Source organism: Chiloscyllium punctatum, chromosome 24 (assembly GCF_047496795.1).
Source record: "Chiloscyllium punctatum isolate Juve2018m chromosome 24, sChiPun1.3, whole genome shotgun sequence".
NCBI lineage: Eukaryota > Metazoa > Chordata > Chondrichthyes > Orectolobiformes > Hemiscylliidae > Chiloscyllium > Chiloscyllium punctatum.
The window spans coordinates 77618427-77630505 of NC_092762.1; the positions used below are offsets into that span (position 1 = coordinate 77618427).

The 12079-nt window shown below is 42.3% G+C and overlaps 1 protein-coding gene across 1 annotated transcript in view; it reads right to left on the reverse strand.

Annotated features, from left to right (window-relative positions):
- The window catches only part of apc2 (APC regulator of WNT signaling pathway 2), a 206721-nt gene that overhangs the window by 193585 nt on the left and 1057 nt on the right, over positions 1-12079 (reverse strand). The gene's annotated exons all lie outside the window — the stretch shown is intronic.

The window sequence follows — 12079 nt, forward strand, 5'->3', positions numbered from 1 at the left end:
CTTCCTCAGTTCCCAGCTTCTCACCATTTGGAGATAACTTTGATTAAAAGCAGGAGGTATAAACCCTAGCCTTTGCCTCCTTTGAACCTCAGAGTATTTTACTACTCTGCACAATTTTAAAACTGTCCTCATCCTCTAAGCATGGAGAAGGTTCTTTCTTGGGGAAGACATGATAAATTATATGACAATGATATAATAACAATGTAAATCAAATCGCTATAAAACTCTAAGGGCCCAAGTAATTTCCTCTCCAGCTAGACATAGAGCTAGGCTTGGCTCAGTGATGGCTCCCTTGTGCTTAGTCAGAAATTCTTTGGCTCAAACTCCACTTGAGCACATAATTTAGTCTGTCCTAATCCAGGAGTGCTACACCGTTAAAGCTGTTCACCTTCAGCTGAGGCATTATCTTATACTGCCAACAATAGCAGACTATGTGATAACAAGGTCTGGTGTGTGGGGGTGGGAATAAGGACATGAGATAGCTCAAGACCTAAAATCATTGAAGTCGACATTGAGTCCAGAAAGCTGTTGAGTTCTCAAGACAAAAATGAGGTGCTGTTCTTCCAGCTTGAGCTGAGCTTCGCTGGAGCACCATAGCAAACCTGAGACAGAGATGTTGGTCAGAGAACAGGGTGGTGCGTTGAAGTGGCAGGCAACTAGAAAGTAAGGGTTTTTTTGTGGACAGAATGTAGGTGGGTTCATTGGCTCTTTCTCCATGTATTGTTTACTCCTTACCCCCTCCCCCCACTTTCTTCCACATAAAACCAACATTTCCCTAGCTACCATCAATTCTGAAGAAGGGTCACTGGGAGAAGTTAGCTCTGATTTCTCTTCACAGATGCCACCAGACCTGCTAAGCTTTCCCAGCAATTTCTGGTTTTGTTTCTGATTTCCAGAATCTGCAGTTCTTTCAGTTTTTATTTGGCACTGTGAATCATTGGAAGAAGGGCAGCAAGACTTCCAGGTTTGATAATATGGGCCTTCAAGAAGGATTTGTTCAATGCTGGCTCTCGTGGAGAGAGGTGCTGTAAACCTGTTGAAAAGGTGTCTACTTCATGGAAAGTAGAGTAAATAGTTTTGATTTTTTAAAATTAGACAAAAGAAGCATGGGTGGAGTCAGGCTCACACAGACAGAGGATTTAAGTTTTTGCTTTCAGTTGTTGAAATTGGCACTGGCTGCTGAAACTGCTAGATACATCTCTCTCTCCACTGAAGCTAAAAACTTGAGTTCTTTCTATGCTGCTAGATTCATTCCGTGGGTGTCCCTTCTCCTGGACTGGAAGAGATAGCAAGTGAGGGAAATTTGTTTTGCTGTATTTGCCTTTGCCAAGGGTATATTTATTGCTTTATTGGAACAGTTGATGAGTAGCAGTTAAATAACATATTATTTTGTGAAGTATTTGAATAGAGTTAAAGTTATGTCAATTCTTCTTTTTTGTATTTTGTATTTCAACTGTAGCGTAAGAATAAAATGTGTTTTGCTGAAAGCCTAGTAGTTTGACCAATCAAATCACATCAAGAATGCATAGCCTGTAAATAAGATAAGAGTTAGGACTTAGGCTATCTGTTTGATATATTTTGTGAATTTTTGGGCTGCTCCATATTATAGGCCCATATTTATCAATTAACCAACATCATTAAAATGAATTATTTACATTTCTGATTATGAGGCTATGTGCAAATTAGCTGTTTATACAGCTTTTTCCAGCAATGTAATAACGACTACATTTCATATAGTAATCCAGCAGGGCTCTATACAGATGTGCATTCTTACAATCTATTTTGGTTTGATGTGATTGTTGAAACAACTGAGGTGAATTTTATAAGCCACATCCACAATAGCTATTTTTACATCCATTGTTACTGATATAAATCTGAGTACAGCAGTGTTAGATATCCCTCAGACAACCATTGATACTACATCAAGAATAATTTCAGTCAAGAGTCAAATGGCCATCAAGGTTGATAAGACATCTTAAACCTCAGCAGAACCTTATCAGAAATTAAAAAGTCTCTCAAAAATAAATTCTGGTCATAGAATCCCTACAGTGTGGCAGCAGGTCATTAGGCCATTCAAGTCCACATTGACCCTCCAAAGACCATCCCACCTAGACCCACCCCCTTACCCTACTCCTGTAACCCTTCATTTCCCTTGGCTAATCCACCAAGCCTGCAGACACAGGGAGAGTGCACAAACTCCACACAGACATTTGCCCGAGGGTAGAATCGAACCTGGTGCTGTGACGCAGCAGTGCTAACCACTGAGCCACTAATGGCTGCCGATGCATGAAACAGAGCTGTCCATGTGGGTACATGCAGGTGGTCTAAAGCTTTTTGCTGGTGGGTAGACTGCTTTTTACAGCCAATAATTAGCTGTATTTTGCGGCGTTTTAGCAAAATTCACTGCACATAAACCAATTCCATACTGATTGTGAAATACATTGGAACACAGCAGTGTAGGAACAGGTACAGGCCATTCAGCCATACGGGCCTACAACATAACTGATCATCTGCCTCAATACCCCATTCCCACATGAGCGACAGTTCCCTGATGTCATTAATAACAAGGAATCTATCAGTCCCTGTCTCAAACTTATTCAATGACTGAGCTTCCATTGTTCTCTGAGAAAGATAATTCCGAAGGTTCATTCCCTTCCAAATGTAAAGAAGCTCCTTCTTGTCTCAGTCCTAAATGGCTTGTCTTTTATTCTCAGATTTAAGGGGAAACACTTTATTCTGCATCTTTCTCTGTCAGAATATTTGAAATTTCCATGAGAACTCCTCTCATTCTTCTAAACTCCAATGAATTCAGGCCCAGTCTTCTGAACCACTCTTCATTGGTGTATCTCAATCCCAGGACTCAGTCTAGTGAACCTTCATTGCACTCACTGTTATCGCAAGTATATCCTTCTTTAAGTAAGAGGGCTAAAGATGGACACAATATAATGACAAACCAAAAATTAAGACAAAGTAACAAATCACACAACACCAGGTTATAGTCCAACAGGTTTAATTGGAAGCACACTAGCTTTCAGAGCGGCGCTCCGAAAGCTAGTGCTTCCAATTAAACCTGTTGGACTATAACCTGGTGTTGTGTGATTTGTTACTTTGTACACCCCAGTCCAACACTGGCATCTCCAAATCAAAAATCAAGAAACTTTATAACTTCTAACTTTATTTTTCGTCTCCTTAAATTGCCCTTCTTTATCTGTACAGTTGAGGAGGCCATTCAGTTAGGTCTGTGATTTCTCCTACAACTGCATCTCCTTCAGATCTTTATCTAATTCCCTTTAGAAAGTTACTATGCAGCCAGAACAATGTGTTTTCATGTATCGAGCCGTGGCAACGAATACATGGTAAATTATTGTCAAACAAGGAATTGATACAGAACAGCACAGCTCCTTTAATTATCAATAAAGCAAATGACTCGATTACCATTAGCAGCTGCAGTTTGACATTAATCACTGCTGTGAGGAATTTGATTGCAGTTCCAAGGCAGGAGAAAACGTAATAGACCAGAATACTTGAGGAAGGATTAAAGTGTCTGTGCTACACATTCCAACCCATTGTTCATACTCCAACTTGGGAATTGGGGGGGTGGGGGGCACTGGGGAGAGGTGTCAGACAGAAATTAGGCTAAGACAAGGACATCAATGTATATCATTTAAAGTCATGGATGCTATGGAAATGTTTGAGGCTGCAACATGGTCTCAGAGCTCCTGCTCTTCAATAAATCATCAGAACTCCATAACAGCCTTGAACTCTATTCAGCAACCACAGGCTCATCCTTCACACTGCAAGATCACAAGAGGAGAAAACTCCTCTTTTCATCTCACCCTTGCAGAATAAAAACACAAACAAAATCCCAACGGACGTCTGGCCATTTTAAAATTCAGAAGCGCTTTAATGATGACTATGTGTTCTGCGGAGGGTATGATATTTGCCTGAAATGACCTTTTGGGGCACAGTGGCTTTGCATCCATGATTTTCCTTTTTTTAGAATCTAAACAGACGGTGCACACCCACATTCTCTCGATACAGGCTCCCCACTGGATTTACTACATCATGGCATCACCAATATTATCATATTGGCACAAAAACAGAAGTTGCTGGAAAAGCTCAGCAGGTCTGGCAGCATTTGTGGAGAGAAATCAGTTAACATTCAGGTCCGGTGACTTTCCTCAGAACTAATGATAGCTAGAAAAATGTTGGTTCATATGCAGAAGATAGGATGGGGGAGGAGTTAAGGAGTAAATGATAGGTGGGGATAGAGCACAAAGAGACAGAAGAACAGTTGAACAGACAAAGGACAAAGGAGTCAATAACTATCTGGCTGGGAGGGTGAATAGCTGTTAATGGAGACTGTTAGTGACTAACACTAGGTAGTACGCAATGGCAGACTATGTGATAACAAGGCCTGGTGTCTGGGTTTGGGGGCTAGGACATGGGAGAGTTCAGGCCCTAAAATTATCGAACTTGATATTGAGTCCAGAGGGGTGCAAGGTCCCCAGGTGGAAAATTTGATGTTGTTCTTCTAGCTTGCACTGAGCTTTGCTGGTGCACTGTAGCAAGCCTGAGGCAGAGATGTTGGCCAGATGGTTGGTGAGTTAAAGTCGAAAAGGGTGGCGCTGGAAAAGAACAGCAGGTGAGTCAGCATCCAAGGAGCAGGAGAGTTGACGTTTTGGGCATGAGCCCTTCATTAGGAATGCATTAGAGTGCTTTTTGCAGGCAGAACGTAGATGTTCTATGAAACGGTCACCCAGTCTACATTTCGTTTCCCCAACGTACAGGAGACCACATTGTGAGCTATGAATGCAATGGACTAGATTGAGTGAAGTGCAGGTAAAGTGCTGCTTCATCTGGAAGGTGTATTTGGGCCATCAGATACTGAGGAGGGAGGAGGTAAATGTGTAGGTGTTACACCTATGGCAGTTGCCGGGGAAGGTGCTGTCGGACTGTGTGTGTGTGTGTGTGTGTGTGTGTGTGTGTTGGTGGAGGGGGGGGGGGGGGGGGGGTTTGGTGGGGGGGGGGGGGAGGTGTTAGAAGAGTGGCTCAGGGTGTCCCAGATCTGCAGAAGGCAGACAAGGGAGGGGAGGGGAATATGTGTCCGGTGGTGGCATCTTACTGGAAATGGTAGTTGGTGATCTTCTGGATGTGGATGCTGGTGGGATGGTAAGTAAGGACAAGGGGAACCCTATCACTGGTACAGGAGGGAAGAGAGGAGGTGAGGGCCAAAGTGTGGAAGATGGGTTGGACCCTCAATTGAGGGCTCTGTCAACAATGGTGCTGTGGAATCCTCGGTTGTGGTAGCAGGTGGACATTTTAAAGACACCCTTGTTGAAGTAGGCATCATCGGAACATATGCGTTGGAGTTGGAGGAACTGGGAGAATGGAATGGAGTCTTTACAGGAAGCAGAGTGTGAGGATGTATGGTCCAGGTAACTGTGGGAGTCGGTGGGGTAATAGCGGATATTAGTGGCCAGTCTATCCCCAGAATGGAAACAGAGCTGTCAAGAAAGGGAAGGGAGGAGTTAGAGATAGACCAGGTGAAAGTGAGGGAAAGATGGAAATTGGAAACAAAATTGATTAACTTTTCCAATTCAGAACGAGAGAGTGAAGCAGCACCAATGATACCATTGATTACTTAGAGAAAGAATTGTGAGTAGGAGTCAGAAAAGGAGTGGAATAAGGAGTGTTCCACATACCCCAAAAAGCGACATGCATAACCGGGGCCCATGTGGGTACCAATGGCCACGCCTCTGAACTGAAGCAAATGAGAAGAATTTTTTAAAAAGTTGTTGAGGGTGAGGTGAGGACAAGTTCAGCCAAACAGAGGAGGTTGGGGTGGGTGGGAATGGTTCAGACCTTTGCTCCAGGAAGATGAGGAGAGCCCTGAGACCATCCTGCTGGGGGATGGACATGTAAAGGGATTGTATATCTATGGTGAAGGGGAGGCTGCTGGACCCCATAAACTGGAAATTCCTGCTGTGATTTTCCAGCAGTTTCTATTTTTGTTTCTGATTTACAGGACCTGCAGTTACTTTGGTTTTTATCATATAGGCAAATTGAAGCTAAGTTTCATAGGGACTGCATTTTGTTTTAAAATGTTTCAGAGAAACAAAACGTATCAGATAAACCTTTCTTTCTTTCGGCACAGTTTGGAGGGTTTGGAGGAATATGGGCCGGGTGCTGGCAGGTGGGACTAGTTGGGTTGGGATATCTGGTCGGCATGGACAGGTTAGACTGAAGGGTCTGTTTCCATGCTGTACATCTCTGACACAGACGATCTGTTATTGTCATCTGATGGACGTTGTGCTTTTGTAAAGAAATATAAAGAAATGGTTGACGAGCATTATTGGTTTGTGTTCTTATTTTTAATAAAATGTGCTGCTGGGAAAAGTACAGCAGGCCAGACGGCATCCGAGAAGCAGGAGAGTCAATGTTTCAGAACTGATGAAAGGTCCTGCCCGACTCTCCTGCTCCTTGGATGCTGCCCGACCTGCTGTGCATTTTCCAGCGCCACTCTTTATCGACTCTGACTCTTCAGCATCTGCCGTCCTCACTATCCCTTTGTGTTCTTCCTTAGTCAGCTTCCAGCTTCTGTGCAAGCAGCAACCAGAAGAAGAAGCTGCAGAACTTAAACAAAAACCATACATTTCACAACCTCAGGACACCCCCAGGTGTTTCACAGCCACTAGTTTTGAATTAAAAGATTCTTGAATAGAGAAACCTAAAACTAATTTACCTCAGGATGGTGCCATCTCCTGTGGGAGGTGTGTAGAATCCCCTTAGGAGGTGGCACACTGCTCCTGTATAACATACATACCCACCTTCACATTAAGTGTGCAATACAAAATGAATTCCAAATGCTTTCATTCCACCTGCCAAACACCAGGTCCCTGCTCGCTTCCTGCTGCTATTTTTTCTACAGTTTCTCATCAGTGGTGGTTTACCATTGTCCTTCTGTCTCAGGGATGGAGCAAGAAAGATCAAATTCACACTGCTGCCATCAATTCTGAAACATGCAACAGCAGCCTAGTCAATGTGCTAACCGGTCACCCTCAGTCTACAATAGGACAGAAAATATTTCCATTCTTTCATAACTGTGCTGATTTTCTCATATTTAACTGATCCAGGCACAGCCTGAAGAGGTATGTATTCAAGACAGCATTAGTTACACAGAAACAACGTGAAGCGTTACAGGGAGAAGGAAGGAGCATGGCACTGTCAAAATATTCACCCAGTGCAGACATGATGGGCCAAATGATCTTCTTCTGCACTGAAACAACTCCATAAATCTGCCAGTATTTCCTTATTATCTTCTATTAACTCCCTATTCTCCCTCTCTAGAGAAACCAACAGTCACTTTCCTTACGCTTTGCTTTTGAAATCACTGTGGAAACTCTTCCCAATCACTTTTACATTTCTAGCCAGCTAGCGTTCCTCTCGCCATCTGAGTTCTTTCTCCTGATCAAATGTTTAGTCATTCCTTATCTTCTGTCCAATAGGCAGACCTGCTGCTCATCTTTGTGCAATGATGTGCTTTCTCCTAAACATGGTTGCTTTTTCAAAATGTATTTAGTTAACCATCTATAGTAAGTCATCCTTGTAGAATCCTCCTCTCAGAAAGTTTGAATATACTTATTCTGAAATATAACCTTAAATGTTGCCGCTGCTTCTCAAATGATTTATCTCCTAGCCTAGTGTCCCTGTTCATTTCAAATGGCTCAGCTATCATGCCCACAAAGTTGTCCTCATTTGGGATTAAAATGTTAGTTTTGGATCCATTCTTCCCACCTTCACGCTGAATGTAAAATTCAATCATGTTAGTGATTGTTGCTACCCAGTGGTGCCTTTACTCTGAGGTCATTCATTAATCTTGTTACATTACACAATACAGGTCAAATATAACCTGCTTTCTGGTTGAACCTAGAATATGCTGCTCTTTGAAACTATCTTGAGAAGATTCTATGAATCCCTCTTCTAGGCTATTAATGCCAGTCTGACTTTTCCAGTTTATAAGTAAAATCACCCATAATTATTGCTGCTCCTTTGTTCATGTGCCTACAGACTTCTTTCTTCTACTATTCCTTACCTCCACCCAAACTTATTTACATTCTGATCTCCTCAATCAAAGTCATTTCTAACTAAATGCCATTCTTGATTAACTGTGGTACTCCTCTGCCTAAGCTTCTTGAATGTCATGTCCCCCTCAATATTTAGGACCAGATGTTACAGACGAAACCCCTTCAAGATATATTAAGAAGATTGCCTATACTTTAACTTGTTCTTATTTTAAAGGTAAGGGGACATAAATTTAAGGTGAAGGGTGGAAGGTATAGGGGGGATGTCAGGGGTAGGTTCTTTACCCAGAGAGTGGTGAGGGCATGGAATGCGCTGCCTGTGGGAGTGGCAGAGTCATTGGCAACCTTTAAGCGGCAATTGGATAGGTACATGGATGGGTGCTTAAGCTAGGACAAATGTTCGGCACAACATCGTGGGCCGAAGGGCCTGTTCAGTACTGTATTGTTCTATGTTCTATGTTCTATGTTCTAAGTATAAGGCTTTGCATTCCAGATGCAATTCAGTTGGTTAAACTACTCAACTTTAAGCAAAACACATTATTTTTATACTACAATTAAAATACATACAAAATAAATATAAAAGAAAATAATTGGTTCAGCTGTAACTCTATCAAAATGCTTAACAAAGTAATATATATTAACTGCTCCAATATAGTAATATTCCCTAAACATGCCCTTGACAAAAGGTAAATTCAGTAAAATAGATTGTCTCACATGCAATTCTAGTAGCAGGAAGAGAACCCCTGCTTTTAGCGGATCAGTGAAAGGAATAAGAGCTATTTGTCGAGGTTCGTCCCGAGCAGCGCCGTGAAGTGGGACTCCGTGCTCTACGGTCTGTTCCCTGGGACACCCACCGAGACGAACATCAACTGTGCCTGGAGGATCATCAACTCGGTGAAGGATGCTCTCTGGGCAGTCCGAAACCTGTTGATCTTCCAGCTGAAGGAGTTGACCCCGACTGAGTGTTGCAGACTGGCACATTCCAAGGTCCAGGACTAAGTGTTGAGGAACGCGCTGAAGCTTGGGTCAGCTGCTGCCAAGGCGCAGTGGGGAAAGACCACCATGTAACATCTGCCTGCCTAAGAAAAACAGGGGGCCCATGCAGTCTTTTGGGCTCTGCTGATGCCTCAGCTAAATATATGGACATATGATTGATAAACGTACAGACCTGTATATACAAATGATAAATTCTGATCTGTGTATGCAAATATTTACATATGTATGGCATGACCAACTGTACAGACCATCAAATTATTTTATGAATAAAGAATATTTTTGAAATAAAATAAAAGAGCTTCCACATCCAGCAACTTCAGAAAGCTAAAACTAAAAATTCTGGTTCTGTAGGAGCTTCACCCCACCCATTCAGTCTGCTTCTATTGTTCCAACTTTTTAAAAAACCCAAAGCCTTACAAACTGTTTACGTTAGTGGCTTTGAGCAGACCACTCACAACCTCTATCTCAACTTTTCTTCACAAGAAAAACCAGGACAAAATACATCTCTTAAAGCCATAGTATAGTCACACAGTCCTTGTCATCATGCAGCCTTGTTTCCTTAACAGCTATGAGATCATACTTATTTGTTTAATTATGCACTGTAAATTTGTTTATTTTGTCATGAATGTAATGTGCATTAAGATACAGAGCTTTTGTTTTTTTTTTGTCACCTATATAACATCTAGTCTTCACTTTTGGCATACTATTAGTTTTTTTTTTATCTCTGTTCCTTCCTGCCATCGTCTAACATTCATTCCCCAAGTTACTGAAGTGCTTCCCTGTTTCAACTCTATCCCCTAATTTGTTACATCTACCTAAGCTTGATCTCTCACCTTCAATGTGAAGTTGAATGTCCTCTCTATTTCCCTTTTTATATAGTTTGCTACAACACTAATCCCAGGATTGTTTATGAAATAACTCCACAGAAGCAGGTATCCTGTCATTAAGTCTTCCTTTATTTACTCATGGAGAGTCCTTGACACTGGTCTGGCTCCCTCAGAGCCAGCTCTCAGAGTGAACAAAACCTTTGACACTCCTGTTTATATCTGTCAGCAAGGCTCCCTGATTGGGCCAGATTAACAGTCCCAGTTAGGGAACTCATATTCTATAAGGTTCACTTGGCTGATCTCATTATAATCACTACTGTCCAAGTGTAGACCATCCCAAAAGTACAATTCCCACATTCTCTGTTACTGATGCCAGTACCCACAAACTAGAAATCACCTCTTCCACATTGAGACATGCATCCACTCTCCAATCTAGTGTGCCCTGTGTCAATTGTCACATAGTTCAAATACGAGATTATTAAACTTGAGCTTCTGTGCTTCAATTTGGTGCTCGAGTGCACCATATAAGCAGAACCTCTTTCCTAGTGTTACCTGAGGGTTCCTGTTGTCATGATTAGATTCCCTACAGTGTGGAAACAGGCCCTTCAGCCCAACAAGTCCACACCGACCTTCCAAAGAGTAACTCACCCAGACCCATTTCCGTCTGACTACTGCATCTAACACTATGGGCAATTTAGCATAGCCAATTCACCTGACCTTCACATCTTTGGACTGTGGGAGGAAACTGGAGCACCCGGATGAAACCCACATAGACACAGGGAGAAAATGCAAACTCCACACAGACAGTCACCCAAGGCTGGAATCGAACCTGGGACCCTCATGCTGTGCGGTAGCAATGCTAACGACTGAGCCACCATGCCACCCCAAGTGCAGTAGCAATTTTCATATCTGTAAATTAGGAGACCTGGGTTAATGTCCCACCTGCTCTGAAGATAGACAATAATAATTAACCTATGATAGGTTAATTAGAAATATCGCCTATTCCTACCTGTGCCCTACACTAGCCACAACTACTGGATCCACCATTCCAAGGGTTTAAGAGTCACACTCCAATTTCACACATGTACATGCAATACCCCACCTGCTGGAGGCAATGGTCATAAACAAATTGTAAACATCCAGTTAAATAAGTTTACATTTTAAACCCTGCTCCCATTTTCAGTTGGATATTCCATAGCCATTTATACTATTTCTGAACCCATCTTTTGTTTCAATTATTGCCCTGTTATCATTCCTGGCACTATCATCACTTCTTTTCATATAATTATTCCTTCACCACACTCATAAGAACATAAGAGTAAAAATGGGCCATTCGGCCCATCGAGTCTGTTCTGCCATTCAATGAGATTGTGGGTAATCTGTTAATTCACTCCACTTTCCTGAATTTTCCACATTTCCCTCAATTCCCTTATTAATTAAATATCTATCTCTCTCAGCTTTGAGTCGAGAGGATGGTGCTGGAAAAGCATAGCAGGTCAGGCAGCATCCAAGGAGTAGGAGAATCGACGTTTCGGGCAGAAGCCCTTCATCAGGAATGTGATACCCGAAATGTCGACTCTCCTGCTCCTTGGATGCTGCCTGACCTGCTATGCTTTTCCAAAGCCATACTTTTTGACTCTTATTACTCAAATGGAATCACTAAAAAGCAGATTGTTTGGCTGTTCCTCATACATTCAATTAAAGTGAATCCCAGCTTACTTGCTCCCTGTCTGATCAATAGAACTTTACTTTAGGCAGAAACTTGGGAATAAAGAAACAGGCAAGTGGAACTTTCATAGGAATTCATTCAAATACATTAGACCATTTATTATTTATATCATACAGCATGATTGCAGTCCATTAGAAGTTTCATGTTTTATGCAGGCAATATTCTGGTATTGCATTATGCAAAGCACTTTGTGCAATGCTGCGCTGTTATTCCCAGGGACCAAAGCAAGTTCTGTGCCAAGCCAGACAAAGAACCATCTGGGATTCCACCTCCATTGGGGTGTGGGCATAAAGGATGGTGAGTGATGCAAGCTGTAGTCGAATAGTTTGGCCTGAGAAATAGAGGCTACCTGCAGCTGTGAAATATTTAGTCTAGAAGGAGCTGTGGTAGAGACAAGAAAGCCAAGGGGTGGGGGGGTCAAATGGAAGCCTGCAGTTCCTCTC